The sequence below is a fragment of the Pleurodeles waltl genome, chromosome 1_2, assembly GCF_031143425.1.
Source record: "Pleurodeles waltl isolate 20211129_DDA chromosome 1_2, aPleWal1.hap1.20221129, whole genome shotgun sequence".
Lineage (NCBI taxonomy): Eukaryota > Metazoa > Chordata > Amphibia > Caudata > Salamandridae > Pleurodeles > Pleurodeles waltl.
In genome coordinates, this window is record NC_090437.1 from 1,302,068,268 (window position 1) to 1,302,082,495 (window position 14,228).

Genomic DNA, 14,228 nt, shown 5'->3' on the forward strand with positions numbered 1-14,228 from the left:
TGCTCCGTAGCAGCAGAAACGAATAGCATTCTGGGACTCGAAGTTTTGTTGTTGCCTTTCTAAGTTGTAGCTAACAAAGTGCTACGGGCTGCAAAGCCTGTTCCTGCAGGCACTACCTTGGCGCGCATGTTTCCACTTCAGACAGAGAGGACCCGTGCTTTCCCCCATCAAGTGAATAACGCACAGAGAAATCCCAGTGCTTAATCTGAGCCGGTGTTTGCCGGTGCGGGGCATCAGCACTTATTTTTGACGGGTTGGCACTTATTTTTCTGCCTCAAGCATTTACTGTAAGCAAAAGACTCATTTGAGAAAGACGAGGTAGACAACAACGAAAAAGCTTCACAAAGGGAGAACACAGAAAGCTGCAAGGGTGAGCTGAACGGGCAGGGAGTGGCTTTAAATGGATTATAGAGGCTCGAGATGGCTTCAGGATTCAGGTGCGACTCCTCCGCTGCAAATCCTTTTACATGCAAAGGATAATAACTCTGTTTATTATCTTTTCCACGTGAAAGGGGCGGGGCAATGGGGGTGATGAGCTGAGGGGAGTGCACTGTGCACTCCCCTCAGAGCGCATGTGTGTTTGGCTTGCCGTCTCGGGCCGGCCAGACACATATGTGCACAGAGCTCTCTCCAGCTCAGCAACACAGTTGCTGGGCAGGAGAAAGCCTGCACAGGCTCCCAGTCTGCCTGGGAGCGCCCTGGGTGCTCCCAGCCAATCCTGATGCTGCTCTGAGCAGCGTCAGGATTGGGCGCAGGGCAGGCTGGGAGCCTGTGCCTGCAACAGCGGCGGGATAGGAGCGGCACAGGAGCGGCGCAGGAGCAAAGCAGGTAAGCGATTTTTCTAAATTATTTTTTAATACATTTTCTCCTGCGCCCCTCTGCGGCTCCCCCACATCCTGACCCACCACCGCGCTCCCCCCGATAAAGCCACGGGAGCCGCTGCTGTCATGATTATGTTACAGCAGTATTCCATGGTCGCACATTTAATTGCAGCAGCCGTGTGTATCTGGGGAGAGCTTTGGGCACCGGCACGTTTCTAGTTACAAATTAAGCACTGAGAAATCCAACAATGGTGCCCATCTCAGACGTCCCGCCTTTCTTAGTGCAAGGCAGGGTCCCTTGAGGGCTTCCCTAACCCTTATGGTTCCTGTCTCCTTAGGGAACTCCCTCCTTTCATTTACTCCCTGAGTACTGCCATTTTCTGGAGCCGAACAGAAGGATGGGAATTCAATGCCTGTGGGATCCTTAGAGGCAAACGTTCACAGTCAGGGGTTACGAGGTCCAGCCTGCATCAATCAGAGTCTTTTAATACTGATGGTCAAAGGCTTAAATTGACTGCCGCACCCCAAAGGAATCACCAAGTACACCCCTTTATCACTTGACGCTAAGGGGCAGATCTACAAGAAAGTGATGCATCTGTCCTGATGCGCCACTTTTCTTGTGCCCCCCTACCTAACGACACCATGGTCGTGGCATATTTATAATACGGCGCACCATGGCGGTCGTTAGCACAATAGCGTCAACATTTTTGACGGTATTGAGGTGCTTTGCTGCACTAGCGTCAAAAATTTTGACGCTGGTGCAGCAAAGCACAGGGAGGCCTATAGGTCAATACTGGTGCGTCATTTTAACGCCTGCCTTTAGCAGATGTTAAAAATGACAGAAAAATGGAGCAGTGAAATCTTGCAAATTTCACTGCAACATTTTTTCAGGCCTCCTTGCATCGAAACGCCCCCTGGCATACATTATGCCTGACGCAAACATAATGTGCAAAGTGGCACAAAGCAGGCATTGCACCACTTTGTAATCAGGTGCGGGGAAAAGGCCAGCTTAACGCCATCTAAGCTTAAAAACAATGACACTAGGGCGATCCAAGGTGGCACAAGGGGCTTGTAAATATGCCCCTAAGGGTAGCAAAGTACAGCAATTGAAGACGTATTCAGAGAGATGGTGTGGGAGTAGGTAGTCAGCACTGAACAGAAATCAAGTGACAAATAATAACTTTGGGGCTAATTCACAAATGTAAACTTACACTTTTGTGTAAGATTACAATTGGTTGCTTTTTATAAAGGAATTTACAAGTAATACCATTATGAGTGTGGGTTTGCCGCACATAATAAGATAGGTCTTTTCATGAACAACCCTTCCAACCACCTGATGATGTGGGTGGCTGGAAGGGTTGGATGCCAGCATATTGATCAAAAACAAACTGCAACCAAAATATCTTAGGTCCTACGGGTGGGTTATTCCATCAAAAACGTACAGATATCCCATCTGCCGTAGGATATTATGCACTTGTAATACATAAAAACGGGATACCCATCTGCCAAACTCTAAATCAGGCCCATGGTCTAAACTATGGCCACCAAAATATTGTGAATTCAAGTATCGATAGGCATGTAAAGATTTACCATCCTCAACTCCAGTTCATGGGTCTGAGAATGAGGAGTGAGCTTCTGCTGTTCCTCACTAGCTGCAAGATCTCCCACCACAGTACATGTCCAGCCAATACATAAGAAAGACAAATCCATTGACATTATTTGAAAGGGTTTAAGATACCAATAAGCATATCCCTAGCAACTGAGAACCTTTTCTGCATCTCAAACACTCTGTGCCACATCTCCGCCTTTGGTGGGACTAAGTGGGGTTTGTCTTTAGCAACCCCTGGTCCCGTCATATACAGTTCTGGTTGTATGAATTAATCTCAGCCATTGGCAATCGTTCGTACTACATCCCAAGCATCATTTTGTTCCTCACCATCCCATCTCAGTTTGGACCCAGCCATATGCAAAAATGCCTTGTCCCTGCTCCTCATGGAAACAGTCCAGCCGGAACTGCCTGGCCAGGTCCTCCTTGAACCAGAACACAAGCACCCTAGGACCGGTTTCGCCCTAGTTAGTGCTCTTCAGCCAGGTGTAGCTTGTTTCCAGTGGCACAGTGAGCCTGAGGCCCACGTCTGGGTACAACTGGCACACTTAGGGCATCAAATGCAAAAACAACACAGTAGCGCTTTGAAACTTTTTTGGTCAAATGCGCTTTAGAAATGTCACAAATACAATGGATGAAATGCTTGAATTAATCTCAGTCACGAGCAATCGCTTAGGGCCACATCCCAATCCATCATTTTTTTGTCCACCATGCCACCTCAGGTTGGACCCAGCCATATGCAAATCAGTCATGACCCTGCTCTTCATCGGAACTCTCCAACCCAAATTGCCAGGGCAGGTCCTCCCTGAACGGGAACATAAGCAACCTAGGACTGGTTGATCCTAGTTAGCATTCTGTAGCCAGGTATAGATTGGTTCCAGTTGCACAGTAAGCCAGGGACCCACTTCTGGGTATACCCAGTGCACCTAGGGAGGCAAATACAAAAACAACAAGGTGATGGATGGAAGGCTTGAATTAATCTCAGCCACTGGCAATCACTCAGGGTAACTTGAATATGTGGAAGGATATATGTACCCTCTCTACTTTGTCACCATTATAGCAATTTGACCATTTGCAGTGCGAGTCCTGAATCATTGGAATGAGACCTTTATATGAGCGTAGGCAGGAATATATGTTATAACTCTTCCATGACATTAGGGTTATCTCCATACGGTAAAATGTGGAAGGATTTCCCAGGAGTCTCTCGTGTTCTTATTCCAACTTCTAACCTTCTCTTCCATTGCAGTGATGTCTACTCACGTCCATCTTCATACTGTGTGGCCAATAAAACCATTAACATCATCCAAGCCACTGCTCATTCATAGTTATGTGTAAAGCGAGACCTGGGGAAAAGAGGCCTTTTGATCTCAGGAGACATTGTATCCATTATGATACCCTCCTAGTGGGTGGGGGAGCTGGTCCCAGAACCCCAGGAGATGCCACATAACCAGTTTGGTGTGACTGAGAAAGAGTATACTTCTCATTTCCCTAACCACAACCTTGGCTTGGCACAAGTGGAAGAGTTCTGCTATGTTGGATGTCTTATAGAAGAATGCACTGTGGAATAGTTTGCAGTAATACAGGCAGGCTGTGCTGCAAAAGTGGGAAGGTTTACTAGGAACATTTTCTCATTGGTTAGGGGTGTCCAGGAGTCACCCCTCCCTCTAGTGAATCATACAAAAGTGGAATCTCACCCCCCCCCCAGCTCATCAGAACACATCAGTACCTGTATCTGCATGAGAACAGAAATGGACTGGACCAGCTGTCTGAGACCTGAAGGGAGGGTCCTGCTCCCACTTGCACCCAGGAGTAACAAGTGGACCCCAAGGTTCAACTGGCTGTGTGGCTACAGGGATGCAACAAGCTGCAGGAGGCCTTTTCCCTAGAGTGACAAGCTGGTCAGTAGTAACTGCACTTGAATTGGACCCGGCTGGTGGCCTATGCTGGACTGAGTTTTGGCCCATAAATGCTGTTTCTGAGGTCCTGGGAGCCTTAGCTGAGACCTAGCATTACCTTGAATCCGAAGGTGTTTCATGGGTGGAGCATGGGCGTCCCTATGCACCCACTTATGTATTCTGACACAAACCCATATTTACTAATGTCAGGAAACACGGGTTGGGGAAAGAATTGTGTGCCTACCAGAGGCTGCAGTAACAAGTAGAAATGCATTTATTTCTCCTAATTATTGCCTCTTTGCATGTGTGCTGCATTTTGCAAGTTAGATACAAAGAGGAATAAGTGACCCCTCCATATACAAAACTATTCTGCACACAACACAGGCACCCTTGTGTCATTGCGAAAGTGCCTGCCTTGGTGGTAGGCAGGCAGGAGTGTGCCAGCACTGCGAGGGAGCCGAACTGCACCATTACTTAGTAGATTTGGCATCATTCTGCTTGCTTCCTTTCATGCAATGCAGCACAGCAACTTCCCTTGCTGACCCTGTTGCATGAAATATTAGTAAATCCGGGCCTAAGTCTGCAGGTAGAAGTCTTGGCTGGGTGAAAGTTTGAAAAGTATTCACCCAACGAGAGGACTTTGGTGGTCGCAAAATGTGAGTTTTCCTGCTCTGAGGTTTTCCCACCAAAAACCAACAACTTCAGTGAGACTTCATTGGATATATCCCTCAACCTTGCCCACAGGGCTACAGGGTGAAAAAGTTGACAAGAACACCCATTTGTGTACCTGACCTCTACTCCCTATGGTTGGCCTGAAATCAGACCTAGCTCCTGGCCAAATGTGAACAGTGAATTCTTATGTTTTTGTCAGTTTTTCCCCTAAAACTACAAAAAATCATATCTACTGTTACCCTTGCTGAATTTATAACATTTTTGTGTGATTGTTTTTTGTTTTGGTACTGCTAAAGACTTTGGGCCTGATTTTAACCTTGGCGGACGGCGAAGGCCGTCCGCCAAGGTTCCGCCGCCAAATGACCGCACCGCGGTCACAAGACCGCGGCGGCCATTCTAACTTTTCCTGGCCGGCGGGCGCTCTCCAAAAGAGCGCCCGCCGGGCCAGAGGAAATGCCCCTGCAACGAGGACGCCGGCTCAGAATTGAGCCGGCGTAGTTGCAGGGGTGCGACGGGTGCAGTTTGCACCCGTCGCGTATTTCAGTGTCTGCATGGCAGACACTGAAATACTTTGCGGGGCCCTCTTACGGGGGCCCCTGCCGTGCCCATGCCATTGGCATGGGCACGGCAGGGGCCCCCAGGGGCCCCGCGGCACCCCCTACCGCCATACTGTTCATGGCGGGTTTCCCGCCATGAACAGGATGGCGGTAGGGGCTGTCAGAATCCTCATGGCGGCGGAGCGCGCTCCGCCGCCATGAAGGATTCCCCCGAGCAGCGGTAAGTCGGCGGGAGCCCGCCGACTTGCCGCTTCTGACCGCGGCTGAACCGCCGCGGTCAGAATGCTCGTGGGAGCACCGCCAGCCTGTTGCCGGTGCTCCCGTGGTCGGTGGCCCTGGCGGCCACCGGCCGCCAGGGTCAGAATGACCCCCTTTATGTGCTCTTTCTTAAAGTCAGTCTGTCTGCTCTATGCTAAGGGTTGTGCCCAGATTTTTTTATTGCACTTGTGTGTGGGACCTGACAAGATTTTGGACTTATTACTTGGGAAGGACTCACTCTCCTTTCCTTACACTGACAAGGAACTCAAGCCACATCCTCTCCCTTATGCTTATCCTGCAGGTTGATGTGGGTTATGTGTCAAAGGTCATGGAAAGATCAAGCAAAATCAGGGCAGCTTCTCCTCTGCTTTGAAGATGCATTCAAGCCGCCAAAACTATCTCCATACCAGATGTGGGACAGAAGCCAAACTAATAATAATCCAGACATTGGTTTCTAGAGCATCAGACAATTAAGAATTGAGATATTTCCACCACCTTGGCAGGAAAAAGCAGCAAGAAGATTATTGGCCTGAAGTTGGCAAAATGCTAGGTTTGACAGAGAATTTGGCACTTCCTCTGTGAAAAGGGCAGTGTTACACAAATAAGTGAGTTCAGGAGTAATGGTTGGAGCAAACTGTTTATATCTTAAATGGCAGGTTAAAACTTGAGGCAAAGAAGTCAGTGATAAGGTCTAGAACACCCATTTCAACTATTCGCTCCTACTTATCAACGCAGAAGTGGAAACACCTTCAAAGCTGGATATCCCCAGGACCTTAGATTATAAAGAAAGAGTTCAAATGCCTCAAACATCATGGCCGTCAGTCCCAAACAGCGTGCCGCTACCCTAAGGCCTAGGGTGAAAGGAAACAACTTTCATATGTAGCTCAGGCTGACTTGGGTTATCTGACTCCAACAAACTCAGGAGGGATAAAAATGGATTGCAGACTGAGCACACTCTTTCAATATCTCCTACAACTCCCTGACCCCTTCCAGCTGTTTGGCATGTCATGATGGTTTTTGGACAGCTAATCTCCCACAAATAGACCTTTCACCAGGTTGTCCGTCTTCTATGTCTTCCCAATCATTATTGTGAGTTGAGACCATTAGGCCAAAAAGCTTTGTCCAGTCTAAAATATGCAAAATTAGGGCAGGATATCACACTTGGCCACTGAAGAGAAACTGTGGTCCCAACTTTTGTGGCCCTACTCTTCATGCTGGCAGCAGTAACAAACATTATCTGAGTGCCATGAGAAAGTAGCCATTATTGGAACAACAATGACTTTGGCTAGACTGCTCTTTAGCACCTTGAGGAATGGAATTTTTATCACCCATGAGTTGATGGGTGCACTTTCAGGTGACATCTTGGGCATTCCACTTTGACAGAACACTGCCATACACAAATCAAGAGCTATTGTACACGGGAACATGTTACGTTGTGTTTATTTGTCTAGTTCACAAATCCCTACGTTCCATATGAAGTAAAACATGGAGAGAAATGTTGCATTCAAAAATGAGCTGATGAGGCTAGTAACTTTCCAGAACTCTTGGAAGCTTATCCAAAATTTTCCCCTCGAATGCAAAGACTCCCTCCTGTTTTAGGTAGTCGGGCCTCTGGTACAACTAAACATACATATACTGTTGAGCACAACAGGCACAAGTTTAAGAACCAAAGACGTCTAGAGTCTGGGCACGAGGGAACCCTGCATACAAAATGCAAACTATTATTTCCATAGCTCGAAGGTGATTGGACAAATGTGCAAAGTTAGAATTTGGGAAACAAAAAGATAGCCCCTGTTGTGTAATCTCTTCACTGATGACTCGTGCTCACCATTGCATTGTGGAAATATCTGGATGGTCTTCGGGAACATCCCACAACCTTGGCCAGTTCTGGCATGAAACACTGTAACTGAGCAGGCTGGTCCTCTCACACAAGATCAAAGCAAGGTTATATTTTCTGCATCATTTCAATGTATTTATTATTTGTATAGAGAGCTGAACAGAGGCTTTTTGGTTACTCGAGTGCATTGAGGGATCCCACAAAAAGTATCTTCATATAACGAAGGAGGGAGATTGAAATCTGATTGGATGAGATGGAAACTATGTCAAATAACCTTCAATGATGACCCCTGATCTGTCAAGAGTTCACTTGATTGCAAGTCTTAATAATTCAGTTTACAGAAGCTTCTTGAGGCAGCCGTGATTAAACTCTACTCTGGTATCGCCTTCCACCGCCGGGGGTACTCCACACCTAGGGATCTGCCGCTGTGTTCAAGACAGCAATGTTGCTGAGTTAGAGTTTCTAGATGGGTCATGTTATGGAGCTAGTATTTGCAGATATTTTGGGCACTTCTCCAAGTAGGCAGTAGTGAAATCCAGCTGTGTCATAACAAGGGCTGTAGTCAACACCACCTGGTGGTCAGTTTGGAGTAGTACAATGATTTTTCTGAATAGGGAAATATGCAAAGTGACATTCTAGACCACTATGTTGACTGGGGACAGGAAAATGACTTTGCAATTGAAAAGTGTCCATAGGTTCCTCACTTTCTAAGAAGATGATAAATGGGTTTTTGAGCCTTGGGAGAATTATTCATTACTCGGGGCACTGGATAGAAAGACCACTGTTGGGAGGAGGAGGGGGGTGCAAAATTAGCATTTCCAAAACATTGCACTTTGTGACTGCTGCAGCACAGTATTTTCTGTAGTGGAAAATACTTGCCAAATAGGATTATCCATCAAAAAAGTTTTAGCAAGATAATTCTTCTACTAAAATTGACTTTTGCTGAGTTGTTTCTGCAAAACCTACTTTTTAGATTTTCTTTCTCAGTTTTTTTCGTCTTCACAATCTTTGCACAGTAAGAGAGGCTTGCAAAGTTTTTAAAAACAGGCAGAAGTCAAACTCTGCACATCCTTAATATTTCAATAGTAATGTTCATCGCTGTGGTGCTTCCCTCTCATTCTAGACTTTTCAGAGTCAAGTAGAACAAACCACCTAAGTAAGGAGTGTCCACCACAAATTCGGAGCTGTGAGCAGAGATCTTTACAAATAATCCTTTTTTATTAGATGTGTCCCTGCTTTAAGACATCATAATCACCTCTGCTTTTCCCATTACCTTCCATTCTTGCTACAAGAATTTCATTTGTGCCTTTGAACTTTATTTCAGTCTGCCTGGCCCTGGACGAGGTCTGGCACTGCTGGGTGGGTCTTTGGTGGCGGAGATTTCCGACTCTGTCTGGAGTCTTGCATTCCATCGCCTTTTCCACCTGAAACACAATAACGGGCTACTCAGATGTGGAGCCTCGTAAACGAGCAAATTCACAGCTGGCAGGGCTGTCACCTTCCCTTATAGAAAGTGAACCTTCCCAGCAGCCATGGGGATTGTTAAGCACAGCAGCAGCTGGGCCCTGGTGAAGGGCTCGCTCACGACGCTCCAAAATGAATGCCTGACTATTGCTTTGCTACTTTCCATGGGAGATTTGTTTTCCAAAGCACTCTGACCCTTGAAGTAGCAGTAACTTAGGGCCTAATTACGATCTTAGTGGACGGGGTTACTCCATCACAAATGTGACGGATATCCCGTCTGCCATATTAAAATTGCAATATATCCTATGGAAATAGTAATACAGCGGACGGAATGTTTGTCACGTTTGTGACAGAGTATTCCATCAGCCAATCAGGCCCTTAGTTAGCACTCCTTCCTTTTGTGACTCAATTGCACATACAAGGCTGTCGAAAGACAAGTGCCGGACATGAGGTCGACCGTCTAACATCATTGACGGCCAAAGAGTGCATGATGTAGTGGGAGCAGAACCCTGAGCCTCAACATTCAGGACACCCCAAAATTCAAATCACTCAGTTTTACCTCTGGCGGTTCTGCTCTGGCTTTGATCTTGCACTCAAAGGCACCCTCCCCAACATCAGACCGAACATTAATTTAACAAGGTAGAAAATACATACTGGGACCACTCAATAACAGAGTTCTAGATCTGATAAAAGTTCATGGGTTTTATTACAAAATCTCAAAATTAGGCAGTACAGAATAAATGAATGCCATGAAGGTTCAAATACAACATATAAAAAAAGTAAGAAATCATGAACACAGGTGCCCGCGCCTGTTTGGGTTCCTGAACCACGCTCAGGGTTCCCAAATGCTGCAACAAAAAGAGCTGTTTTGTAATTATAAAGCAGTTAGGGACTTTAGAGGTTCCCATAGTTAGGCCTGGTGGGCAGGGTCTGCTCACCCTGTCCCCTTATATGGACATTCAAATTGTTTTTCAGGACACAAGGCCCATGCCCCATTGCTATAAAGCCCCCTAAGGTCGGACTCCATCTTAGGTAGGCCCCAACTCCATCTTGGCTAATGGAAGTTGCCATCTTTCCCCATTTATGCAGAGTCATTGTCATGTCTCCCATTAGAGGCAGATGTCATCTGGCCTTATCTTTATAAGAACTCTGAAAGCATTAAGCCATCCAATTGATGACATAGATACAACACTTGAAGCAACAGTCGTCTGGGTCAAGGTTAAATAAGAACACATAAAGACGTATAACCAAAATAGTGTAGTCTGAATTGATGTCCTTTTACCTTACGTGTTCATAAGGGAAACATTTGGGATGCACACCTTGATGCACATAATCTATGTCAGACATTCCTAAACTTATCTCAGAAAGAGAGCGTTATCAACTTTGAGCCCCAGGAGTCATTGCGGCCTGGGAGACGGCCTCTCTCATCTGCACCTGCTGCATCTACCACTACTTCCTGTAACGCTATAAAGCGCATCTCTGGGACCTGTATCGCGGGAGTGCTATCAGCGGGACTTCAAGTCCCAGGAGTCATTGCAGCCTGGAAGGCAGCCTCTCTCACCCACACCTGCTGAACCTGCTGCTACTTGCTGTAGTTCTATAAAACGCATCTCTAGGACCTGCAGAGCGGGAATGTTATTGGTGAGACTTCGAGTCCCAGGAATCTTTCAGGCCTGGGAGGCAGCCTCTCTCACCTGCACCTGCTGCTACTTGCTATAGGGCTATGAAGCGCATCTCAAGGACCTGCAATTCGGGAGCATTATTGGCAGGACTTCGAGTCCCAGGAGTGGTTGAGGCCTGGAAGGCGGCCTCTCTTGCCCACACCTGCCGCACCTGCTGCTACTTGCTGTAGCCCTGTAAAGCGCATCTCTCGGTCCTGCAGTGCGGAAGCATTATCGGTGGGACTTCGAGTCTCAGGAGTCATTGATGCCCGGAAGGCGGCCTCTCTCACCCACACCTGTCACACCTGCTGCTACTTGTTGTAGTGTTATAAAGCGCATCTCTGGGACCTGCATTTCAGGAGCATCATCTGCAGGACTTTGACTCCATTGAGTCATTGGGACCTGGGAGGTAGCCTTTTTCACCCGCACCTGCTGCAACTGCTACTACTTGTTGTAGCACTATAAAGAGCATCTCTGGGATCGCCGCAGTGCAGGACACATGCGGAATGCATCCGGACTCTACCCCGGCAAAAACCTGGCCAAGAGTGGGCCCGTCTGCACCCATCCACGGCCTCGTCTCTTGGCCCTGCGATCTGCAACCTGATGTTTGGGGTAAATCGCCTGAAGGTTTGTTGGCCTGCCAGATGCCCAGAAAGTAAGTGGCCCTGTTTTCCACCTTCAATTTATTTCTGTTTAGCCTTAAATTGGACTTCCATGTTTGTCTCTGGACTTTACAGGAACAGCTGTGGCTTTTATTCCACCTGTCACTGAGCATGAGGTCTGGAGGGGTCCATTCCATCCCCGGACAGAATTAGGTGCTGCCCAATGCCTCTGTCCCTGTGCCCAGCAGGATCTGCCGGCCTTAATTTCACTTCCGCGCTCACCCGCTGCCAAGCACAAGTGTAAATCCAGGTGAGCGACATCTAGAGTCACTGAAGTGAATGATAATCAGTTCACCTCCTTGGATACCTCTCTTCTTAATCCTTCAGGAATTTTCAATGATCCTGCATGGGATCCCTTCTTGTCAAAGCATACGGTTGCCGTAAATTAATATATTACCTCACTTCGGGAGAAACTGGACAAAGTGGAAGCAGAAATTGGCAACCTTTCAAACCTCTGTCAGCTTTACCTTATATGTTCACAAGGAAACGTCTGGAATGCACACCTTGATGCACATCATCTATGTCAGACATTCCAAAACTTATGTCTGAAATTCCAATTTCTGATAAGATTTAGTATATCAGGACTATCACCCAGATTCTTCCAGGGACGGTCTCACCTTCTGCCATCACACTTCAAACCTCACAGATACTACATCTCACCTGAAGCCAATAAAGCTGAGTCCTGGAGGAAGACCACATTGTGTGTTTCCTCTTTGCGGGGAACGCTGTCTTTACAACTCCGCTGATAAAGACGGCCTTTGCAGTCAACAAGGTAAGATGTGTGTCTCTTCTCCCAAAAAGCACTGGACTACAAGTTGCTCTGCCTTCCATATTCTCTTAGTGTAGCACAGTGGTTCCCAACCTTTTGACTTCTGTGGACCCCCGCTTTATCATTACTGGAACCTCGGGGACCCCCACTAAATCATTATTGGAATCCAGGGACCCCCCACTGAGCCATTACTGAAAGCTGAAGACCTAATATGCTAATATTATTTAATATTTTAAGCAGTCGCGGACCCCCTGAGATGGCTTCGCGGAACCCCAGGGGTCCCTGGACCACAGGTTGGGAACCACTGGTGTAGCACATAGGAGTAGGCATTAGGGTATTAGGTTTCAGATGACATGTTAGAAATGTTCATTTTATTCTTGTTATTTATAACATGCCTTTCTGCTGTTTTTATAACATCCTGTGTAGTTGTTTTAGAAGTACTGTGAAACTGATTGTTTCTTTAGCCATAAATACTTTTTTACCTAAAAGTGATCATTCTTCTTAGTACAGTGTGTGTGCTGCTGTGAATAAGGAAATACGCTTTTTTTGCTGTTTCCACTGTGTCTCTGATCCTGTTATGGGGTGATAAGTAGCCCAAAAGCAATGTATCTATCTCAATTGCAAACTGAGTAGCATTTTGCGGGGCTACAATAAGCTGTCATTCACATACATCGCTGGTTCATTGAAGCAAGTTCTCCCATGTCACCTTCTGGTGGGAAAGCACACTTTGTAGAGTTACGACAAAGTCATAACCTATGCAACACCATGTCTTGGAATGGTAGCTGCAAGAAAACATTTTATTTTGCACACATCTAATCAGAGCCTTCAGGTTCATAGTCCCTGTTTTGAGTCTGCATACCTGACATGGAAAATGGGGAAAAAGCTCGCTTGTCTAATAGAGGGCCTTTAGTTTTTTTTATTTGAGTCTGTGTACAGTCCTCAAACCCAAGTTCAAGATCAGTTCTCTGAATATGGTCTCAATATGTCCAAATTTAAATCCTTTCCACCCCATCTAAAACATATTTGAATATTACTCAAAAACGACCTAACACATTGTCACTAAACCAAGCAAAGATGACTCCTTGAGTAAAGTTCTACTTCAATGCTAAGTTTGGTGGAAGGATGTTCACTGTTTTTTTCAACAGGGGAAAACATGGATACCTTTGACATACCTGTATGAAATTTGCCATGCCAAACCCATATCAGATGAACTTTTGTTCAGTTTTCTGCAGATTCATCTAATGCTGCCAGTGTTATAAAGAAAACAAAAACACATCTAGGTGAAAACTGTGATCTAATCATAGCTACATATTGCTGTTGTCTAAGTGTAATGCACACACACACAGATACGTAGGTGTGTTACATTTACAACAAAGTTGTCACATTGTAGGTCAGTACATCAGGAGTTTTTCAGTACTTTACCTTTCAGTTCTTTCTATCGCAGGTATGCTTGTTTTTAATGGTTTTAAGTGGCTTAATCTTAATTATATACATATATATGTGTGTATGGTATATTATGTTTATATGAAATCAAAGTAACTACTAGTGATAATTAAAGTATATTGAAAATTAAATTACAAATAGTATGTATTTTTATAAAAAAATATTTTTGTAGGTATGTGAGTTTTAATTTTAAAAGTATTTGAAAAGGTAGTTACAAACTTTCAGGGATGGGTAGTGCTTATAGGTAGTAAGGGGCTTTCTGGGTTTAGGAATGGGTGGTGCATAATGGTAGTAAGGGGTCTTAGGGCTGGAATAACTACAACTTGTACCCCCACCATGCCCAATGTTTGCATCAAAAACATTGTTTGAAATGATATCAGTGATGTCATCAATGATGTGATTAAACATCTCAGTGCTACAGTCTGAAGCCATTAGAAGAGCACGGTAGCAGCACAAGGTCCAGCTAGCTCAATAAAATGCAACTGGTGAATTTCAACTAATTTCTAGGTTATTTTAATCTGGTGCAAGATCTTATTACTATAGCCAACCTTCAGAGGATGCCCCCCCCCCCCCCCCCACTGCA